The 23,428-nt window shown below is 43.9% G+C and overlaps 1 protein-coding gene across 3 annotated transcripts in view; it reads left to right on the forward strand.

The window, feature by feature from the left end:
* Positions 1–23,428, forward strand: part of FRMPD1 (FERM and PDZ domain containing 1) — a 202,935-nt gene that overhangs the window by 86,545 nt on the left and 92,962 nt on the right. The window lies entirely within an intron of this gene.

The raw sequence follows: 23,428 nt of genomic DNA on the forward strand, positions 1-23,428 counted from the left end.
AAATCTGTTTAACTTTCTGGCACCAGTTGATTAAAAACAAAAAAAAAATAAAGTTTTCCACCGGAGTACCCCTTTAAATAAGCACTTTCTTAACCCCTTAAGGACCCAGCCCATTTTCACTTCTAGGACGCAGCCCCTTTTTTGCACATCTGACCACTGTCACTTTAAACATTAATAACTCTGGAATGCTTTTACTTATCAATCTGATTCCGAGAATGTTTTTTCATGACATATTCTACTTTAACATAGTGGTAAATTTTTGTGGTAACTTGCATCCTTTCTTGGTGAAAAATCCCCAAATTTGATGAAAAAATAGAAAATTTTGCATTTTTCTAACTTTGAAGCTCTCTGCTTGTAAGGAAAATGGATATTCAAAATAAAAAATGTTTGGGTTCACATATACAATATGTCTACTTTATGATTGCATCATATAATTGACGTGTTTTTACTTTTGGAAGACATCAGAGGGCTTCAAAGTTCAGCAGCAATTTTAAAATTTTTCACAAAATTTTCAAACTCGCTATTTTTCATGGACCAGTTCAGGTTTGAAGTGGATTTGAAGGGTCTTTATATTAGAAATACCCCATAAATAACCCCATTATAAAAACTGTACCCCCAAAGTATTCAAAATGACATTCAGTAAGTGTTTTAACCCTTTAGGTGTTTCACAGGAAAAGCAACAACGTGAAGGAGAAAATTCACAATCTTCATTTTTTACACTTGCATGTTCTTGTAGATCCAATTTTGAATTTTTACAAGGGGTAAAAGGATAAAATTTATACTTGAATTTGTAGCCCAATTTCTCTTGAGTAAGCACATACCTCATATGTCTATGTAAATTGTTCGGCGGGCGCAGTAGAGGGCTCAAAAGGGAAGGAGCGACAAGGGGATTTTGGAGAGTACGTTTTTCTGAAATGGTGTTTGGGGGGCATGTTGCATTTAGGAAGCCCCTATGGTGCCAGAACAGCAAAAAAAAAAAACACATGGCATACCGTTTTGGAAACTAGACCCCTTGAGGAACGTAACAAGGAATTAAGTGAGCCTTAATACCCCACTGGTGTTTCACGACTTTTGCATATGTAAAAAAAAAATAATAATTTTCACTAAAATGAGTGTTTCCCCCCAAATTTCACATTTTTGCAAGGGTTAATAGCAGAAAATATCCCCCAAAATTTGTAACCCCATCTCTTCTGAGTATGGAGGTACCCCATAAGTTGACCTGAAGTGCACTACAGGCGAACTACAATGCTCAGAAGAGAAGGAGTCATATTTGGCTTTTTGAGAGCAAATTTTGCTCCACATGGCATACCATTTTGGAAACTAGACCCCTTGAGGAACGTAACAAGGGATAAAGTGAACCTTAATAACCCACAGGTGTTTAGCGACTTTCGCATATGTAAAAAAAAATTTTTTTTTTACCAAAAATGCTTGGTTTAGCAAAAATTTTACATTTTAAAAAAAGGTAATAGCAGAAAATACCCCCCCCAAAATTTGAAGCCCAATTTCTCCCAATTCAGAAAACACCCCATATGGGGATGAAAAGTGCTCTGCTGGCGCACTACAGGTTTCAGAAGAGAAGGAGTCTAGGAGTTTGAGCTGCGGCGGAAAATTTGCCGCAGCTCAAACTTGAAGCGTGGGAACTCACTGTAATCCGCCGCCAGTGTGAATGTAACCTGTACATTCACATGGGAGGGGGGCAAAGCTACAACTTCCAGCATGCACTGACAGAACGTGCATGCTGGGAGTTGTAGTTTTGGAACAGCTGGAGGCACACTGGTTGGAAAATACTGAGTTAGGTAATAGAACCTATTACCTAACTCGGTATTTCCCAACCAGTGTGCCTCCAGCTGTTGCAGAACTACAACTCTCAGCATGTACTGATTGCCAAAGGGAATGCTGGGAGATGTAGTTATGCAACAGCTGGAGGCACGCAAGTACAACTCCCAAACTACAAAACTACAACTCCCAGCATGCCGAGACAGCCTTTTGATGTTCCTGAATGCTGGGAGTTGTAGTTTTGCAAGATTTGGAGGAGTTCAGGCTGTAGATCACTGACAGTGGTCTCTAAACTGTAGCTCTCCAGATGTTGCAAAACTACAAATCTCAGCATGCTAAGACAGCAAACTGCTGTCTGGGCATGCTGGGAGTTGTAGTTTTGTAACATCTGGAGGGCTACAGTTTAGAGACCACTGTCAGTTATCTCTAGCCTGAACCCCATCTTGCAAAACTACAAATCCCAGCATGCCAGCACAGCAAACAGCTGTCAAAGCATGGTGGGAGTTGTAGTTTTGCAACATCTGGAGGGCCACAGTTTAGAGACCACTCTCCAAACTGTTGCCCTGCAGATGTTGCTAGGCAACAGACTCCTGGACACGCTGCCTCCATACTCACCTCCACCGCCGCCATGATCACAGCCGCCGCCGTCATCTGGAGCTCCGCCGCCGGGTAAGTGACCACCACCGCTGCTGCTACACGGTTCCCCCCACTGTGCCCGGTGGGCATAGCGGGGGGGAACCGAACTTTAACCCCCCCGCCCCCAGTCTGCTATTGGTCGGTTGCTCCGGCCGATCAATAACAGGGATAGGAGGGGGTGGCACCCCTGCCACCTCACTCCTATCCCTTCAGGGGGATCGAGGGTGTCTTGGGCACCCCCGATCCCCCTTATTTTATCGCGGCACCGCCGTTGGTGGGCAGGGGGAGAGCGCTCCCCCTGCAAACACCATAGATGCCGTGATCAGAACTGATCACGGCATCTATGGGGTTAATGCTGCCGGGACCGGCGCGACCGCAGCCCCGGTAGCTGAGGTGGGACTCCGGCTGTGATTGACAGCTGAGTCTCGCCGGTGATCTCCTGCGCTGCCCACGGCAGAGCAGAAGATCGCTTGGACGTATGCATATGTCCATTTGCGCGAACGTGTAGTTCGCCTGGACGTATGCATACGTCCAATAGCGGGAAGGGGTTAAATTGTGTCGTGTCCCGGTACAGAACATGGTTCTGTACAGTTCCTAAAGTCTCCTCAGTTAGAGTCTCTAAAGTCCACAGGGCTCTCCTGCAGGATCCCCCTAGGTCTTTATTATGATTTCTATTGTACATTAATTATATATGTTTATTATCGGTATTGTACAGTGAATATAAACTATGTGTAAAAGTTATTAGGATGTTTAAACTGTATAGAACATTCCTAAGGTCATGTGATATGGTCATGTGATATGTGATCACCTGATTCCCAGAGTTCCAGAGGCACAGGTAACCACAGGCAACCAGCTACCAATGGGCTTTAGTCCAGCCCCCTGATATATAAAGGGCTGTTGTCTGAACACTAGGTATTTTAGTTCCTGTTCTCTTAGAACAGTGATGGGGAACTTTTTGAGCCCGAGTGCCCAAACCATAATGCACGCCAACTTTTTTCCCCTCAAAGTGCCAGCGCAGCAATTAAATCCGAATACTGAGGTTTAAATGGGCACTGTCACCAACTTTATTTTTTGATATGTTGCAGTACTTATGTACTACAACATATTTCTAATATACTTTTATTATTTTTTTTTTCATTAAAAAGGTTTAATTTACATTTAAAAACCGGCCACTGAAAAAGGACTAATTTTGGAGTGGCAATCAGTCCTTTTTCAGTTAGGCTGCACTCGCTCCCTGCCTGTTAATCAGACAGGCGGGAGCGAGCGCATTGGCTCCCCGGCCACTAGCTGTGAGGCCACTCCTCCCGCACATCGCCGCCGCCTCGTTGCCGCCGCTGTCCCTGCACGCCCGCTGCCGGACTCTGCAGTAACTGCAAGTGTAATGAGGGAACGGGGTATGCGGGGCGGGGGGGGGGAGGAGGGAACGGGCTAGTGGCGTAGCGGGGGAAGGGGGGGGTTGGGGGAACGGGCTAGCAAAAAAAAAAAAAATAGGATGGTGGGAGCTACCCTTAAAGTTTAGAAAAAACAACTCATACAGTTGCCATAACTAATTAACATCTTTTGTTAACATTCTAGTAAAGAAAACACACTGGTGGTTGGTGGTACATTACCTAAATAAGCTCTTGTTTTCATTAATGTTATATTTTAAAGGAAAACTGTCCGCTTTCTCCCCTGCAGTAACCAGCTGTACTGACTGCTAGTGTGGGGGACGCTGATCAGTTTGAGCTTTACCGTGCCTGGCTCCGCCCTGCTGTTTCTGCCGTAATCTTATGTGATGTCACAGTGCCAGTTAGCCTGATCGATGCAAGTTAGCACCTCATTTTCATATATTGAAAAAAGAAGATTATGGTGGATCTGGGCACGCACGGTAAGGCTCAAACTGATCAGCGTCCCCCGCACTACCAGCCAGTACTGCTGATTAGTGCGGGGGGAGAAAGCAGACAGTTTTCCTTTAATAATTTGGATATCTACGCATGCGGCGAATTTTTTTTTTGTAACATTATTTTATATAAAAATGGGGAAAAAGAGGGTCGATTTAACCTTTTATTGGGGGTGGGGGGGGGGGGGTGTTTTAAACATTATTTAACATTTTCTTTTTACAAATTTTTTTTGTCCCCATGGGGCAGAGTTTTCCAAACGGTGTGTCTCCAGTTGTTCAAACACTACAACTCCCAGCATACCCGGACAGCCAAAGGCTGTCCGGGTATGCTGGGAGTTGTAGTTTTGCAACAGCTGGAGGCGCCCTGTTAGGAAAAAACTGCCATGCGGACTGTTCTACTACCTGCACTGCAATCTATTCATTGCAGACAGTGATCAGTGTTATCGGCGCTCCATTACTACAGCCTGCAAAGGCTATCAGCATTATTGGAGCGCCGATGGGACAGGACGGAGGCAGGTAAGTAACCTCCGCCTGTCCTCTCAGCTGCGCACGCCATCCCATCATCCAATAGGAGCGACGTGCGTAGTGACGTGATGGCGGCGACGGAGAGCGCGGATGCCGGGGAAGAAGAGGCCTTGCCGGAGTGTCGGGGACACCTCGGGGACGCTGCGACAGCGATGGACGGTGACATCCCAGGCAGCAGTGACGGTCCGGAGCGGCGGGGACAGGTGAGTACAACTTTCTCTAACAGTGGTCTACAACCTGCGGACCTCTAGATGTTGCAAAACTACAACACCCAGCATGCCCGGGCATGCTGGGTGTTGTAGTTTTGCAACATCTGGAGGTCCGCAGGTTGGAGACCACTGTCCTATACTTTACATTGCACGGATCCCTCAACATGCGATGGTTTCAACAAACAACGGTCCGTTTGGAACGGATTACCATTGTATGTTGAGGGACCACTGTATATACCCGCCATCAGTCGCTTTTTGTTAACATGATTGTTAATAGTAAGTGCAATTAAATATTTGTCGGAACACAGCTTCTTCTCCATTGTCTTATGTCTGAACTGCGTGTAAACTATTCTGATGTAGTGATGAATAGGTTGTATATGTTTCATTAATTGTTTTTCCTGATCTTTGTTTTATAGCTTCTGCAAAGCCCCAGATAATAGGCTTCACAGTATTTTAATAGTATTTTAGGCAAAAATCCTTACAGTGATAAAGATTATTTCTGCAATCTCGGAATGACGGTTTTACTTTAGAGTGTATCAGTAAGCAAGAAGCAAGGCCAAATTGCTTTTTAACAATCTTCACGGGATCATCAGCAGTTTAATCAAGAGTAAAGACATGGAAAGGGTTAATACCATTCAGGCTAAAGCCTTATCAAGAGCGACATAATGACTGAGCATCTGCTTCTGGGATCACTGTTTTATGGGAGTTTACATTTACCATCTTCAGTAAAAAAAAAGACACCTGTCTATATTTCAGTAACATACAGTAAAAATCCTTTGCCTGGATGGAAAATGCAATAGTAGATCAAGTGCTTGTGCAGACTGAAATAAAAGGGAAAGCTTCATGTATATGACTTCAGGTTTATTAATTGGATGTAAGTCTGCAGAAGCGAGTCTGTGTTATTTTCTATTATTATTATTTTCTAATATTTTTTCTACTAGCCTGGGAGCATTTTCGTTTTTTGCTCCTTGCAGTTTGCATTTTCGTTTTTTGCTCCTTGCCTTTAAAAAAATCATAACTCTTTCAATTTTGCACCTAAAAATCCATATGATGGCTTATTTTTTGCGCCACCAATTCTACTTTGTAATGACGTCAGTCATTTTGCTCAAAAATCTAAGGTGAAAGGGAAAAAAATCAATGTGAGACAAAATTGAAAAAAAAAACGCTGTTTTGTAACTTTTGGGGGCTTCCGTTTCTACGTAGTACATTTTTCGGTAAAAATGACACCTTATCTTTATTCTGTAGGTCCATACAATTAAAATGATACCCTACTTGTATAGGTTTGATTTTGTCGGACTTCTGGAAAAAATCATAACTACATGCAGGAAAATTAATACGTTTAAAATTGTCATCTTCTGACCCCTGTAACTTTTTTATTTTTCCGTGTATGGGGCGGTATGAGGGCTCAGTTTTTAACGGTACCATTTTTGACGGTATCATTGATAGGACTTATTGATCTTTTTATTCATTTTTAAATGATATAAAAAGTGACCAAAAATGCACTATTTTGGACTTTGGAATTTTTTGCGCGCACGCCATTGACCGAGCAGTTTAATTAATGATATATTTCAGGGTGCAGGTCCTTAGGTAATTCTGTAATGTGGCAGCCATAATGTCTGTAGGCCTGGCCTGGCCTGAAGTCATGAAAGATGTGCTATGAGACAGAGACAATAAACTGTGGGGAGACATTGTACAGGAGCGCCCCTCCCCGTACAACTTCTCCTCAAAGTCTTATGTCTCTTTCATCCTGTTTCTTGTAATCCTTCAGAATGGACTAGGAATCACACTATGGAATATATAATCCTCTTTTTGTAGAAGTTTTCCTTGGAACTGAGGCCTAGAGGCTGGGCTTCAGTAGGTACTTCCCACTATCTGGAATGTTCCTCAATGAAGTGCAATGTGGTACAATATAGCAAATCAGTGTGCTAAGTACATTAAGAACAATGGTACATAACAGCATAATACAATGTAATCACGTTAATAGTGCAAAACAGGATTATTGCGTTAACAACATAGAACCAGTGGCGTACCAAGGGGGGGGGGGGGGGGGGTGCGGCGGGTGCGGCCCGCCCCGGGTGCCACTCTCAAGGGGGGTGCCAGGGGCGGACTGACCCACCGCCGCCGCTGCTGAGGTCCGGGACACTCGTCCCAGATCCCCAGCAGACAGCGCTACATTCTCCTGTATGCGCGATACACGCACATACAGGAGAAGGCATCCCCTCTGTGTGAGCCGTATCTGCAGCTTACACAGAGGAGACGTGACCTCCGCCCCCACGCAGCACGCAGTACAGGAGCCGGTGACGTCACTCATTAGCGCCTGTACTGTGGAGGGGAGAAGACGCGGCCCTGCAGCTGAGGAGATCGCTGCGTGGGATATCAGGTGAGCATCCTTTTTTATTTTTATTTTTTGCTCTACATTTACCTATGGGGAAGGGGGGGGGGGGTTACTCTACATATACCTAGAGGGAGGGGGGGTGTTCGGCATTTACCTATAGGGAAGGGGGGGAGAGGGAGGGGGGGTGCTCTGCATTTACCTATAGGGAAGGGGGGGGAGAGGGAGGGGGGTGCTCTGCATTTACCTATAGGGAAGGGGGGAGAGGGAGGGGGGTGCTCTGCATTTACCTATAGGGAAGGGGGGGAGAGGGAGGGGGGTGCTCTGCATTTACCTATAGGGAAGGGGGGAGAGGGAGGGGGGGGGGGTGCTCTGCATTTACCTATATGGAAGGGGGAGAGAGGGGGGGTGCTCTGCATTTACCTATATGGAAGGGGGAGAGAGGGGGGGTGCTCTGTATTTACCTATAGGGAAAGGGGGGGGTGCTCTGCATTTACCTATAGGGAGGGGGAGAGGGAGGGGGTGCTCTGCATTTACCTATAGGGAAGGGGGGAGAGGGAGGGGGGTGCTCTGCATTTACCTATAGGGAAGGGGGGGAGAGGGAGGGGGGTGCTCTGCATTTACCTATAGGGAAGGGGGGAGAGGGAGGGGGGTGCTCTGCATTTACCTATAGGGAAGGGGGGAGAGGGAGGGGGGGTGCTCTGCATTTACCTATAGGGAAGGGGGAGAGAGGGGGGGTGCTCTGCATTTACCTATAGGGAAGGGGGGGAGAGGGGGGGTGCTCTGCATTTACCTATAGGGAAGGGGGAGAGAGGAGGGGGGTGCTCTGCATTTACCTATAGGGAAGGGGGGGAGAGGGGGGGTGCTCTGCATTTACCTATAGGGAAGGGGGAGAGAGGAGGGGGGTGCTCTGCATTTACCTATAGGGAAGGGGGGGGTGCTCTGCATTTACCTATAGGGAAGGGGGGGAGAGGGGGGGTCCTCTGCATTTACCTATAGGGAAGGGGGAGAGAGGCGGGGGGTGCTCTGCATTTACCTATAGGGAAGGGGGGGTGCTCTGCATTTACCTATAGGGATGGGGGGGAGAGGGGGGGGGTCCTCTGCATTTACCTATAGGGAAGGGGGAGAGAGGGGGGGGGGTGCTCTGCATTTACCTATAGGGAAGGGGGGGGAGGGAGGGGGGGTGCTCTGCATTTACCTATAGGGAAGGGGGGGGGAGAGGGATGAGGGGTTGCTCTGCATTTACCTATAGGGAAGGGGGGGAGGGGGGGTGCTCTGCATATACCTCTAGGTAAGGGGGGGAGAGGGGGGGTGCTCTGCATATACCTAGGGCTGGGTGGTATGACCATATATGTGTATCACGGTATTTTTTTTACTTACGGTAGTTCCACGGTATATAACGGTATTCCCCCCCCCCCCCAAAATCATGTGACCCGCCAGCACTGTTCTGCTCCCCCCAATTAATGATCAGCCCAGCGGGGTACTACTCACATATGTAAAGCACTGCCCTCCTCCTCTTTGCTGGGGGCCGCCGGCGATGGAACTCACTGTACTCCAGTGGTCTCCAACCTGCGGACCTCCAGTTGTTGCAAAACTACAACTCCCAGCATGCCCGGACAGCCAACGGCTGTCCGGGCATGCTGGGAGTTGTAGTTTTGCAACAGCTGGAGGTCCGGAGGTTTGAGACCACTACTGTACGCTGTATACGGCTTCATACATGACAGTGGGCTCAGCCTATCACTGGCAGGGGCGGGGCATCGCTCTGGCCGGTGATAGGCTGACGGCTGTCCGGCGTTCCCATCCCCAGCGACGTGGGTGAGTTAAAAGTTTATTTTCTGTATCTTTTGCAGCCCGGGCATAGGTATACAGCGTACAGCAGTGGTCTCAAACCTGCGGACCTCCAGCTGTTGCAAAACTACAACTCCCAGAATGCCCGGACAGCCGTTGCAACAACTGGAGGTCCGCAGGGTGGAGACCACTGGCTTACAGAGAGTTCCATCGCCGTCCGGGCATGCTGGGAGTTGTAGTTTTGCAACATCTGGAGGTCTGCAGTTTGGAGACCACTGGCATACAGTATAGCGTTCCAGCGCCCGGCGGCCCCCAACAAAGAGGAGGAGGGCAGTGCTTGACATATGTGAGTAGTACCCAGCTGGGCTGATCATTAATTGGGGGGAGCAGAACAGTGCTGGCGGGAAACATAGGAATAGTTCCCCGATGTGGGGACAGTGCTGTGCTAGGCTGATATTATATTCCCAAGGGGGAGGTGCCCAACCGGAATTGCGGTATGGGGGAAAATCCATATTGTGCAGCCCAAAAAATTTGGTATTCGGTATGAACCGGTATACCGCCCAACCCTAGATATACCTATGGGAAAGAGGGGGGTTGTAGCTCTGCATATACCTATGGGAAAGAGGGGGGGGGTGTAACTCTGCATATACCTATGGGAAAGAGGGGGGGTGTAACTCTGTATATACCTATGGGAAAGAGGGGGTTACCTGGCTACCTACCTACCTGCCCTTTTACTGTGCAGGACACCAAGGAGGGCATTACTACAGTTTGTGGGCCTATAGATGGGAAGATTGTGTAGAGGAGGGGAGGGCACTGAGTATATGCAGAGTCTGACATGTTTTTCCTGCAGATGTTAAGAGATCCACATGGCGGTCTTATCCGGACGGAGAAGAAAAGGAAAGAGGATGCCACTGATCAGAAAAGATGTAATTGTGAGTCCCAAAATATAACTGCAATCCTTTATATGGTATACACATCCTGTGTACAGCTGTTATCTACCGCCATATGGTCCTGTATATAATCACTTACGGTATTATCCAGTTATTGTGTGGTGGTATATATTTACTCCTTGTATACCAGTATTATTGGTCATAGAAATTTACCTATGTTAAAGTGTTTCTTACATATATAAATTTTAGTTTATTGTGTGTGGGATTTGGGTGGAATAGGAGTGTGGCAGAAGATTGACGAGCTGCAGGGGCCCTTGTTTTTATTTTTTGGTCCGGGGGCCCCGAGTGTTGTCAGTCCGCTCCTGGGGGGAGGGGAGGGAGGGGGTGTAATTAAGGGGGGGTGCGTGTGGGGGGGGGGGTGCCAAACAAAGGGTCCGCCCCGGGTGCCAAATGCTCTAGGTACGCCCCTGCATAGAACTATATAATATCATAAAAAACACAGCAATAATAAAGTAAATGTCCAACAATGAACATTCCCATCTCACAGAAAAAGACAGTGGGACACTGTATTTAGATCTCTGCGGCCACAGCCACAAAAAAAAAAAAAAGGATTTGATCATTGTGTCTACTATGATATTCCTTGTTACCATACATATTTTTTTACTAAACAGAACGAAACGTTTGGCTTTTCTAACCATTTTTTATTTTCTATTTTTAGCCTATTAAAGGGGTAAACCGGGTGGTTTGGAATGTATTTACATAATCCCCCCTGGCTTGTTTCTGGCACCATTCACTATTTCCTGCTGCAATGTCCTCGTCTGGCCAATCCTTCATTTTCACTCTGCTTTTTGTTCTGCACACCCCAGTAAAATTACATTTTCCAGCAGTCCTAACTGCCGAGAAAAGTAGGAAGGGGTGTGGCTTACTGGAATGATGTGAGTAGGAGGCATTACTTGACAATCTATGAGGGGAGGGGAGTAGCTTGGTTGGGCAACGTTAAAAAGAGTGTGTGGCTTGTTGGTATGATGTCAGAAAGGGCATAGCTTACAAGATGAGGACGCTCAAAGCCAGGACAAAGTGTCACATGATGTTTGTCTCTCTTGGGGGGTGGGGAGTAGGAGGAGACAATGTGGACAGAAAATGGCATATTATAACAGGAAAAACAGCCCAGTACAGGTAATACAGTTACAATGCAGTTGGTCTGGCCATGGGGACAACATATGAATACTTTTTGCAATCTGGAGTGCCCCTTTAAGTGTCAGACACTGCTGTTTGTGGCTCAAAATACAGCAATAAATACAAAAGTATTTTGAAACATATTATGGGCCTTATATGGCCAACATATAGTAATTTGCTGATGTAGCCACAACTACAAAAAGGTATAAAAAGTGTTAGACCTTGTCACGCATCAAAGTGCAGCATTTATCCTTTTTATATGATGTACAATATTTTTGCAGATTCATGTTTAAAAAAATACCCATTTAGCCCATGATTTAGGAGTTCTTATCATTTTGATAACTGGGTTATGGATTTGTTTCCACACAAAAACAAGACAGACAGCCTTTGCCTAGTTAAAACACATCATAACATCTACAAAACATATGTATTCACTACCTTGCAACATTAAAGGGGTACTCCCATGGAAAACTTTTTTTTTAAACCAGCTGGTGCCAGAAAGTTAAACAGATTTGTAAATCATTTCTATTAAAAAATCTTAATCCTTCCAGTACTTTTAAGGGGCTGTTTACTAAAGAGAAATCCAAAAAAGAAATGCATTTCCTGTGATGTCATGACCACAGTGCTCTCTGCTGACCTCTGCTGTCCATTTTAGGAACTGTCCAGAGCAGGAGAAATCCCCATAGCAAACATATGCTGCTCTGGACAGTTCCTAAAATGGACAGCAGAGGTCAGCAGAGAGCACTGTGGTCGTGACATCAGAGGAAGTGCATTTCTTTTTTGGATTTCTCTTTAGTATACAGCCCCTAAAAAGAACTGGAAGGATTAAGATTTTTTAATAGAAGTGATTTACAAATCTGTTTAACTTTCGGGCACCAGTTGATTTAAAATAAAAGGTTTTCCAAGGGAGTACCCCTTTAACTGTAGCTCTGCTCCTAAGCTACCATTGCTTAGATCTAATAATACTATATGATGCTGACAGAGTGCGTAGTATAATTAAAAGCAATGTGGTGTTCAATTCTAAATCTAAGCCTTGAGCATTAAACTGTTTGCAGACTGGAGACTCTCTTTGTCTGGGACATTTAGACAATAATGTGTAATGACAATTGTTACAGTCTGCCTTCCTGGTGGCACTTATTAAAGTCTGAAAAACAGCAATAGATTAACCCCTTAACATGTGCTTGAGCATCATCATCGGGGGCTTGTTAGTGCAGAATTCCATATATATATATATATATATATATATATATATATATATATATATATATATATCTTATTTAGATCATAGGCATAGAAGCTGTGATCAAAGAGTAAGCCAGACTGGAACTGACCTTAGATCCCTCTTGTCACCCATCAGCAGTCTGTGAACATGATTGTGTGTCAGGGGTTGCCATGGAGGCTGGGAGCATAACAAAACCCTTCCGGCCTACCATGGCTGTATGCCTACTAGTTTGTGCCAAAGGCATGGACTAATAGGATGCAAAAGTTTAATAACAGTTTAATACAAAAACAACGTTCCCCAGCAGGGGCTATGTCACTGAAGCCTGCAAGAGCTGTGCCTCGCCATGACCCACATGCACTTCCTGAGGCCAGGAGGAGACCAAACTAACTGATTAACTTGCGCAGGGAACAGAACAGAGCCACCTTGTGGCCGTTTTTACAATCACATTAAAACATATAAAGGTTGAGAATTTTAACAGCAAGTAAAGAGCAAAGTGTCTTATAATAACATAAGGGACAATATATTAAAAGTTTCGTTTGGTGACAGGTATTCTGTCGGTGAAGTCCCAAATTTGAATAGCTGTGACGGAACAATTCTACAGTGTGCACGGGGCAGCAGAATCCCATTGAAGGCAATAAAATCCCATCAGAATTTCTCCACTCAGAAATTCCATAGTATATATTCCGTATTCCGTAGTATATATGCACCCTAGCTGCTGTATACTACAGAGGAAGTTGTATAGCCTTTCCAGTCTGACCACAGTGCTCTCTTCTGACACCTCTGTCTATGCCAGGAACTGTCCAGAGAGAAGCAAACCCTTATAGCAATCCTATCCTGCTCTGAAACCCCCATAGCAAACCTATCCTGCTTCTTGACACAGACCGAGGTGTCAGCAGAGAGCACTGTGGTCAGATTGAAAAGAACTACACAACTTCCTCTGGAGCATACAACAGCTGATAAGTACTGGAAGAATTAAGATTTTTAAATAGAAGTGGTTTACAAATCTGTATAACTTTCTGGTACGAGTTGATTTGAAAACATTTTTTTTTCCACCGGTACCCCTTTTATTTAGTGGTCTGGGGTCTGAATTAAACCTGTATTGCCATAGAGGATGGCAATATCTGCAGAAGTGAGGGGCCAAAGTTGTCTCAGCAAACTCTGCAGTCATCAGGAATAGTCATATGGGTCTGGGCCTGTGGTTTGGCAGGCCTCTGCTTTGTATGTCGTAAGGATTATTTATTGACCATCATCTTTCTTTATAGGAGTGTCTACCCTTTTTTTTTGTCTTTTTGTAATTTCTGATGTCCCTGAGGCATTTTTTTCCTTTTTTTTATTCTTCTTTGATGTAAAGAAGAGCTTGTTTGGATTGGAGTAGTAAAGCCTTCACGTTCTGTGACCCTAGGGTAAGATCACACATTGTAAAGTGAAAACAATAGACTTTAATGGAAAACATTATTAGATATCAAAAACTGCAGCTTTTTCTATCTATTTTATTGCAGCATTTTTGTTTCTATTTTACACTGTGTGAACCCAGCCCTAAAAAGGAAGAACAGAACTGTAGTTCAGCCACTGCTGAGAAGTTGTGCATTACAGTGGGAATAGGGAGTGAGAGTAAGAGAAAGGTTATTATATTCTGTGACACTGGTGATGGTATCTGTTTACTGGGATGCTGGTGCAACTCTGCACAAGAGGCTTCATGTATGGCAATCATGATAAAGGCATGTCTGCGGGATTGAACACAGAGAGGCGATGCATAAAATAAAATCCAGATTTTTCACTATGCACAGTTTTAACTCACAGCCTGGAGTGTTGGAGAGTAAGGTATGGTAATAGATTTTTATTGGTATGTTTCTTGAATTTACTATCTAGGAATTGTTGTGAAGGTGCTTTGCCTTTAGTCAATACAGTAGGTTTTGTGCATTGATTTGTATTTGAAGACAGGAGTGGTCTTAGGTTAAAGTGCACCATGTCTTTTTGGTGGCCCCTCCTCTTACCTCCACAACTACTATAGAGTTTCAGAAACCAGACATTAAAGTGTTTGCATAGGAAACAAATTAAACCACACCACTTGTTTACAGTGTTGCAATATATACTATATTAGCTGAATCAAATCTGAAATTTAAAACGCACTTCCTGTCAGTTTTTCAGGTTTTTTTGCAATGGGATTCTATGGCACTGGGTCTCGTACTGTGGAAAGAAGTGGAAAACCTTGTCTCCAATCGCATAGATAAATGTTGCGGGGAGCAAGGAGAACAAGATTCTGGCATTTAGGCACTGAATTTAAAATGAATGTCATTTTGAAAAAAATTACTATCGTGCGCAGTTTTATATATGTCACAATGTCATTTTTCACAAAAGCACAGGAGGTACACTTCTAGTAAAAGAGATCATACAATCTTTGTAAATAAACACATCAGATTTAATAAAAGTCATTCACCTTTCCAATCTCATGCAATATTGCCTTCATGGCTTCTGTGGCTAAGTACATCCCTTCCCTGATGTCTACAGTGGCCTTGAACTAGTTGCTTGGAAAGAAAGCGCAAGTGGGCTGCCATGTCTGCACTGGATTGCTAAGGGATTGGAGAGGTGAGCAGAGTTTTTGTTGTATATTTTATTGCCTACGCTGCTCTAATTATTTATTCATTTATTTATTTATTTATTATTCATGTGTTGATAAAAGGGATTCCTTTTTTCCACACAAAGGTGAATCTTAAAAAACAAACAACAAAAAACTCTTTTTAATGTGCCAAATTAGGACGGCAACTTCAGGATGCCCAACTTAAAGGATTTTTACTGCCGTTGGTTCCTGGCTTTATACTCGGGCCAGGTCAGGTTAACTGCAATTCATTTCTTGTTATAGGCCTCTTCTCTTCTGAGAAGGTCTGCCTTTTCTGCATTGTCCCTTTTATCTCCTTTTCACCCTAAACTCAAACTCTTGAATGGTGCTGCACACACTCAGATGTTGACCTATGGGTATATCTCATTTAAGCGGTCTTTCGTGACAGTTGTCCCATTTTACACAACATTATCACAAATTGTGCTGGAATCATCATGTTTTTTGTTGAACTAACGATGATGGGAAGTTATGTGGTACTTACATTTTCAATGTATTATTGTCACAGAAATTCCAAGCCTCCTCCCTCTCTCAGATACAACGCATTATTGTCTCAAGATGCTTGGCTGAATCTCGTCTCTGAAATCTGGCCCCACCTGTCAACTAAAGATACATATACAGTGGGGATCAAAACTTTGGGCACCCCAGGTAAAAAATTGAATTAATGTGCATACAGAAGCCAAGGAAAGATGGAAAAATCTCCAAAAGGCATCAAATTACAGATTAGACATTCTTATAATATGTCAACAAAAGTTAGATTTTATTTCCATCATTTACACTTTCAAAATAACAGAAAACAAAAAAATGGCGTCTGCAAAAGTTTGGGCACCCTGCAGAATTTATAGCATGAACTGCCCCCTTTGCAAAGCTGAGACCTGCCAGTGTCATGGATTGTTCTCAATCATCATCTGGGAAGACCAGGTGATGTCAATCTCAAAGGTTTTAAATGCCCAGACTTATCTGACCTTGCCCCAACAATCAGTACCATGGGTTCTTCTAAGCAGCTGTCTAGAAATCTGAAACTGAAAATAGTTGACGCTCACAAAGCTGGAGAAGGCTATAAGAAGATAGCAAAATGTTTTCAGATGTCAATATCCTGGGTTTGGAATGTAATTAAGAAATGGCAGTCATCAGGAACAGTGGAAGTTAAAGCAAGATCTGGAATACCAAGAAAAATATCAGACACAACAGCTCTCAGGATTGTGAGAAAAACAATTCAAAACCCATGTTTGACTGCACAATCCCTCCAGAAAGATCTTGCAGACACTGGAGTTGTGGTACACTATTCCACTATAAAGAGATACTTGTACAAATATGGTCTTCATGGAAGAGTCATCAGAAGAAAACGTCTTCACCACAAAAATCAGCGTTTGAACTTTGCAAATGAACATATAGAGAAGCCTGATACATTTTGGAAACAAGTTCTGTGGACCGATGAGGTTAAAATTGAACTTTTTGGCCAGAATGAGCAAAGGTACATTTGGAGAAGAATGGGGAACAGAATTTAATGAAAAGAACCTCTGTCCAACTGTTAAGCATGCTTTGGGGTTGTATTGCAGCCAGTGGCACAGGGAACATCTCACGAGTAGAAGAAAAAATTGATTCAATAACATTTCAGCAAATTTTGGATGCTAACTTGATGCCATCTGTGAAAAAGCTGAAGTTAAAGAGAGGATGGCTTCTACAAATGGATAATGATCCTAAGCACACCTCGAAATCCACGGGGGATTACATCAAGAGCCGTAAACTGAAGGTTTTGCCATGGCCTTCACAATCTCCTGACCTCAACATAATTGAAAATAATTGACAGACAGCACAGAAATCTCAAAGAACTGGAAGACTTTTGTAAGGAAGAATGGGCAAAGATACCGCAAACAAGAATTGAAAGACTCTTGGCTGGCTACAAAAAGCGTTTACAAGCTGTGATACTTGCCAAAGGGGGCAGTGCAAGATATTAACTCTGCAGGGTGCCCAAACTTTTGCAGATGCCATTTTTTTGTTTTCTGTTATGTTGAAAGTGTACATGATGGAAATAAAATGTAACTTTTGTTGACATATTATAAGAATGTCTAATCTGTAATTTGAGGCCTTTTGGAGATTTTTCCATCTTTCCTTGGCTTCTTTATGCACATTAATACAAATTTTTACCTGGGGTGCCGGAACTTTTGATCCCCACTGTATCTTTTATGGGACATTCAGGAAAGGAAGTGCAATGCCAGACTGGTAAAGAATTGGAAATTGATTCTAGAGAACCTAAATGTCAACCCAAAATTAGAAAACAAAATGAAAATTTTAGGGAAATAAGAAGAAAACACAGCTAAAGCAAGTCATTTCATATGAATGTCAGAACGAACTGCTAGAAGCTGTAAATCACTTTATATATTGAGGACAGGAGCTTCTTTAAGGTCCTGTATAGAACACACAATGTACCGCAAAAAAAATCTGATCTCGCCTAATATCCAAAGGAGCAGCTCATTCTGGCCCAGGCAATGAGTAGTACAGAACATGTATTACTGCACCATACTGTAGAGAGGCACTACTATAAAGTCAGTTAGTGCATGCACCTCAGCAACACAGGTGGTTTACCAGTGAAATGCCAAATCTGACTAGTTAGATTTTTCAGCCATTACCACTCATCACAGATCTGGACAATCTGTAGTATTGTATGTTGAGTATGGTTTCAAGTTAAACATATTGCAATATGAGGTGATTTTTTCTTGTGGGACGACTATGTGTGTGTGTGTATATATATATATATATATATATATATATATATATATATATATGTGTGTGTGTAAATATACAGTGGGTCAAAAGAGTATTTAGTCAGCCAACAATTGTGCAAGTTCTCCCACTTAAAAAAATGAGAGAGGCCTGTAATTTTCATGATATGTATACCTCAACTATGAGAGACAGAATGAGAAAAAAAATCCATAAAATCACATGGTCTGATTTTTAAAGAATTTATTTGCAAATTATGGTGGAAAATAAGTATTTGGTCAACAACAAAAGTTAATCTCAATACTTTGTTATATACCCTTTGTTGGCAATGACCGAGGTCAAAAATTTTCTGTCTTCACAAGGTTTTCACACACTGTTTTTTGGCCCATTCCTCCATGCAGATTTTCTCTAGAGTAGTGATGTTTTGGGGCTGTCGCTGGGCAACAGAGACTTTCAACTTCCTCCAAAGGTTTTCTGTGGGGTTGAGATCTGGAGTCTGGCTATGCCACTCTAGGACCTTGAAATGCTTCTTACGAAGCCACTCCTTTGTTGCCCGGGTGGTATGTTTGTGTTTGTGATTGTCATGCTGAAAGACCCAGCCAAGTTTCAGCTTCAATGCCCTTGCTGATAGAAGGAGGTTTTCACTCAAAATCTCACGATACATGGCCCCATTCATTCTTTCCTTTACACGGATCAGTAGTCCTGGTCCCTTAGCAGAAAGACAGCCCCAAAGCATGATGTTTCCACCCACATTCTTTGCAGTAGGTATGGTGTTCTTTGGATGCAACTCAGCATTCTTTCTCCTCCAAAAAGTTCTACTTTGGTTTCATCTGACCATATGACATTCTCCCAATACTCTTCTGGATCATCCAAATGCTCTCTCCACTATTTGTTTATCTGTATCTTGAATGCTATGTTTCCACCACAGTTATATTCTTTACCCGCATTATGATGATGTGTATAATCTCAGTGAGATAAACCATTTAGTAAGTGGGATAGTGTGGCATATCGATTCTGATATATCACCGTGGTATTCTTCACATGCAGTTTAGTGATGTGTATAATCTCAGAGTGAGATAAACTATTTAGTGAGTGGGATAGTGTGGCATATTGATTCTGATATATCTAGTGTATATACTTCTACTACTTTGTTCCATTGTGGCTTACTGGTTCAGATATATCTTATTGTATACACTCCATTACCCTTGTTGCATTCCATCATTCCGGATATCATCGTCATTACAGAGACCATTGCACTGTAGTACTCCTGTTTGCCTCTGCCTATAAAATCTGTGTTGATCCATCCACGCAGTACTTGTCACTGATAGTTACACACCTGTGTCTCAGCACAGTCTAGTATCTATTCCCCTCTCCTATCCAGAGAGATAGACAGGGATTTTAAGTGAGACAGAGAGCCTTTTCCTTTTATGTCTGTACCATAGGGCATTTACAGGACTTTTTCTAGGGTTAGGTTCCAGTGCGGGGCCACCCTTATCAGGGCGTTCACTCCACTTGGGCATAGGTTTAGAAGTAGTGATATAGGATAGGGTGTGATAAGTAGGGGCCGCCATCCAGTTAGGCCCTCTCCTTTCCCCAGTACCTTTCTCTCCTTCCCTTACCCTATTCCCCTCCCTTGGATAGGTATTGATACTCACCTGGCTATACTGTTAGGAATAATACTTGATTTTATGATAAGTCTGCAGTTCCTTTCAAATGGAATGTCTCAGGATGGCACTTCCCTGGCCTACCCGATTGCTCGATTTATTGTGAATCGAACATTCCTGGGACCGGCTGGATTGCCACCTTCAGCAACCTATGAGTGTGCAGGATCTACAGGCCCAGCTGCAAAATCTATGGGCAAATGTGTTGCAGGATACCATACAGAACCTCTATGCTTCCGAGTCCAACTGTAGCTCATAATGTATAGAGGCTAGACGGGGCCCAACGGGGTACTAGGGCCTCAATAAGACTGTACAGTTTTCCCAAATAAATGTATCATTTCACTATGATATTGCAATCTCTTACATATATCATTACATTTGCAAATATAAAATTAAATACGATTCCAACAACTCCTACTTGGTGGGTTTTTGTGTGTGTCAATGAGTGTAGTTACTATCTTTTCTAGGAGGATTTCGGAGCATTCCATAAGTGCACATAATTCCGAAGAGCTATCCCAGTCTTCCCTACAACTATATGATAATGATGTTCTGTACATACATTATTTTCTAGTTTATTTAAAAGACTGGACATTGTTTGGGTATCTTCATTAGAAAAATGTACCCAGTCAGGTTTGTGAGTCAATGCTGTGGCGCTTTCTGTACATTACAATCTCAAGCAATCCCTGATGGTCATTGTGTTCTTTAACTATTTCATAATGAAAAAGGATTCCAGAAAAGACTTTAGCAGGGTAGTGGGCAGATGTTCATAGTTGGTTGTTGGTTGTCATTTAGGAATAAGGCCTCAAGATAAACACCTGCCATCTGCTGGGTCCTGGTGTATAATTCCTCACTGGACAAGGACTCCAACTAGAAATATCTGTAAATCTGCAAGCATAGTGGCTTCACTAGTCATCAGAGAGGGAACATGAAACAGATTTGGTTCTGCTAACCTAGGTCTGTTGTTCTGGGAACAAAACATATAGGCTTATCAAATAGTCAGTAAGGCTGTTGTCAGCACTGCAATACAAAAGAGAACATTGGACTCTGTTAGTCATGAAAGGATGAATGTTGAAGCAGCAATGATGATTCTTACAGAATTCACTGTTGTACCAACATGCTACTACTTGAGACACTACACAATTAACAAGGGCAAGCTATACTGGTAAGTACATCCCACAAGCTGTACAGTATGTACAGTATAGTGGCAATGCAGTCTCAGAGGCTAAGCCTTTGCCATGTAAGAGGCATCTATTTATCAAAGAATGCAGTTTTAATAGGACCATGCAGTTCCAGTCGATCATGTGGGTAGCTGCTTATGAGCAGGTGAGAGCTGCTTCCACTTTTGTTAAAATGTAAATGCAACCACTGGCTGAGGTGGAACATCGCTGCAGCCAAGAAGAGAAGCAATACCGGAGGCCATGGGGACTGAGAGTTAAATATAGGGTTTTTTTTTTAACGGGGTACTACCGTGCTAACAACTTATCCCCTATCTAAAGGATAGGGGATAAGTTGCCTGATCGCGTGGGGTCCCGCCGCTGGGGACCCCCGCGATCTCGCACACAGCACTCCGCTGTTATCAGGCCCCAGAGCGAACATCCGCTCCGGGTCTGATGACGGGGCCGGTGATCGTGAAGTCACAGCTCTGCCCCCTGTGACGTTACGCTCCGCCCCCTCAATGCAAGTCTATGGCTGTCTCGCCCCCTGCCATAGACTTGCATTGAGGGGGCGGAGCGTGACGTCACATGGGGGCGGAGCCATGATGTCACGATACTCCGGCCCGTGATCGTCAGTCATCAGACAATGTTTGCTCCCGGGACTGATGAGAGCGGGGCGCTGCATGCGAGATCGCAGGGGTCCCCAGCGGCGGGACCCCACGCGATCAGGCAACTTATCCCCTATGCTTTAGATAGGGGATAAGTTGTCAGCACTGTAGTACCCCTTTAAGGAGGCAGCCTGGGGATGCTTTTAGGCAAATAATTTTTTGCTGGACAACCATATATATATATATATATTTATATATATATATATATATATATATATATATATATATATACACACACACACACACACACACACACGGTTCAAAAAATAAAAGAGAACACTAAGATAACACATCCTAGATCTGAATGAACTAATTGTATGAAATACTTTCGTCTTTACATAGTTGAATGTGCTGACAACAAAATCACAGAAAAATTATCAATGGAATTAAAATTTATCAACCCATGGAGGTCTGGATATGGTGTCACACTCAAAATAAAAGTGGAAAACCACACTACAGGCTGATCCAACTTTGATGTAATGTCCTTAAAACAAATCAAAATAAGGCTCAGTTGTGTGTGTAGCCTCCACGTGCCCGTATGACCTCCCTACAATGCCTGGGCATGCTCCTGATGAGGTGGCGGATGGTCTCCTGCCGGATGTCTTCCCAGACCTTGACTAAAGTATCCGCCAACTCCTGGACAGTCTGTGGTGCAACGTGGCATTGGTAGATGAGCGAGACATGATGTTCCAGATGTGCTTAATCGGATTCAGGTCTGGGGAATGGGCGGGCCAGTCCATAGCATCAATGCCTTCCTCTTGCAGGAACTGCTGACACACTCCAGCCACATGAGGTTTAGCATTGTCTTGCATTAGGAGGAACCCAGGGCCAACCGCACCAGCATATGGTCTCAAAAGTTGTCTGAGGATCTCATCTCCGTACCTAATGGCAGTCAGGCTACCTCTGACAAGCACATGGAGGGATGTGCGGCCCTCCCCCCCCCCCCCCAAAGAAATGCCACCATTACTGATCCACCGTCAAATCGGTCATGCTGGAGGATATTGCAGGCAGCAGAACGTTCTCCACAGCGTCACCAGACTCTGTCATGTCTGTCACATGTACTCAGTGTGAACCTGCTTTCATCTGTGAAGAGCACAGGGCGCCAGTGGTGAATTTGCCAATCTTGGTTTTCTCTGGCAAATTCCAAACGTTCTGCACGGTGTTGGGCTGTAAACACAACCCCCACCTGTGAACGTTGGGTCCTCATACCACCCTCATGGAGTCTGTTTCTGACCATTTGAGTGGACACATGCACATTTGTGGCCTACTGGAGGTCATTTTGCAGGGCTCTGGCAGTGCTCCTCCTTGCACAAAGGCAGAGGTAGTGGTCCTGCTGCTGGGTTGTTGCCCTCCTATGGCCTCCTCCATGTCTCCTGATGTACTGGCCTCTCTCCTGGTAGTGCCTCCATGCTCTGGACACTACACTGACAGACACAGCAAACCTTCTTGCTACAGCTCGCAATGATGTGCCATCCTGGATGAGCTGCACTACCTGAGCCACTTGTGTGGGTTGTAGACTCAGTCTCATGCTACTACTAGAGTGAAAGCACTTCCAGCATTCAAAAGTTACCAAAACATCAGCCAAGAAGCATAGGAACTGAGAAGTGGTCTGTGCGTGTGTATAAAACTTTACTTGTATGTATGCTCAAGAATAGCTTACACATAGCTGGAGATATTTCTATGAAGCTAAGTACACATTACTTATATATCAACTAAAAATATAGTTAATAGAGTGAAATTAACCCTAAACACCCTCAAAGTTTGGGGGGTTTTGTCTGAAGTCCCATGCAAGTCTATGGGACTTCTAGTATATCTCCAGATCGCGTTACTCTTGGTTGCAAAGATAGCCCAGGCCCTTAAATATCCTCCTGGCTGTGCTTGTGCACAGAATAGTTAGTGCAAGGAATGGAATATGAGGATGGTGTATGGGGTCAGGATATGAGGACGAGATATGAGGTCAAGAGCATCATTGTTGCTTTCTCTCTCTCACAAGGTTTAGGAAGGAACACCTGCAACGACCCATGGTATTTTTCCAGGCCAAAAGAGAGATCTGATAATGAACCTTTTAGCTCTTGAAATGTCTTAGGGTTCGTTCACACAAACGATTTTGTTTCACACTCGCTGCGGGTCTCCCAGTGCAGGTTTGAAAGTAGCGGGCTCTCCACAAGCTGTCCGCA

This window comes from Hyla sarda, chromosome 1, assembly GCF_029499605.1.
Source record: "Hyla sarda isolate aHylSar1 chromosome 1, aHylSar1.hap1, whole genome shotgun sequence".
NCBI classification, from domain to species: domain Eukaryota; kingdom Metazoa; phylum Chordata; class Amphibia; order Anura; family Hylidae; genus Hyla; species Hyla sarda.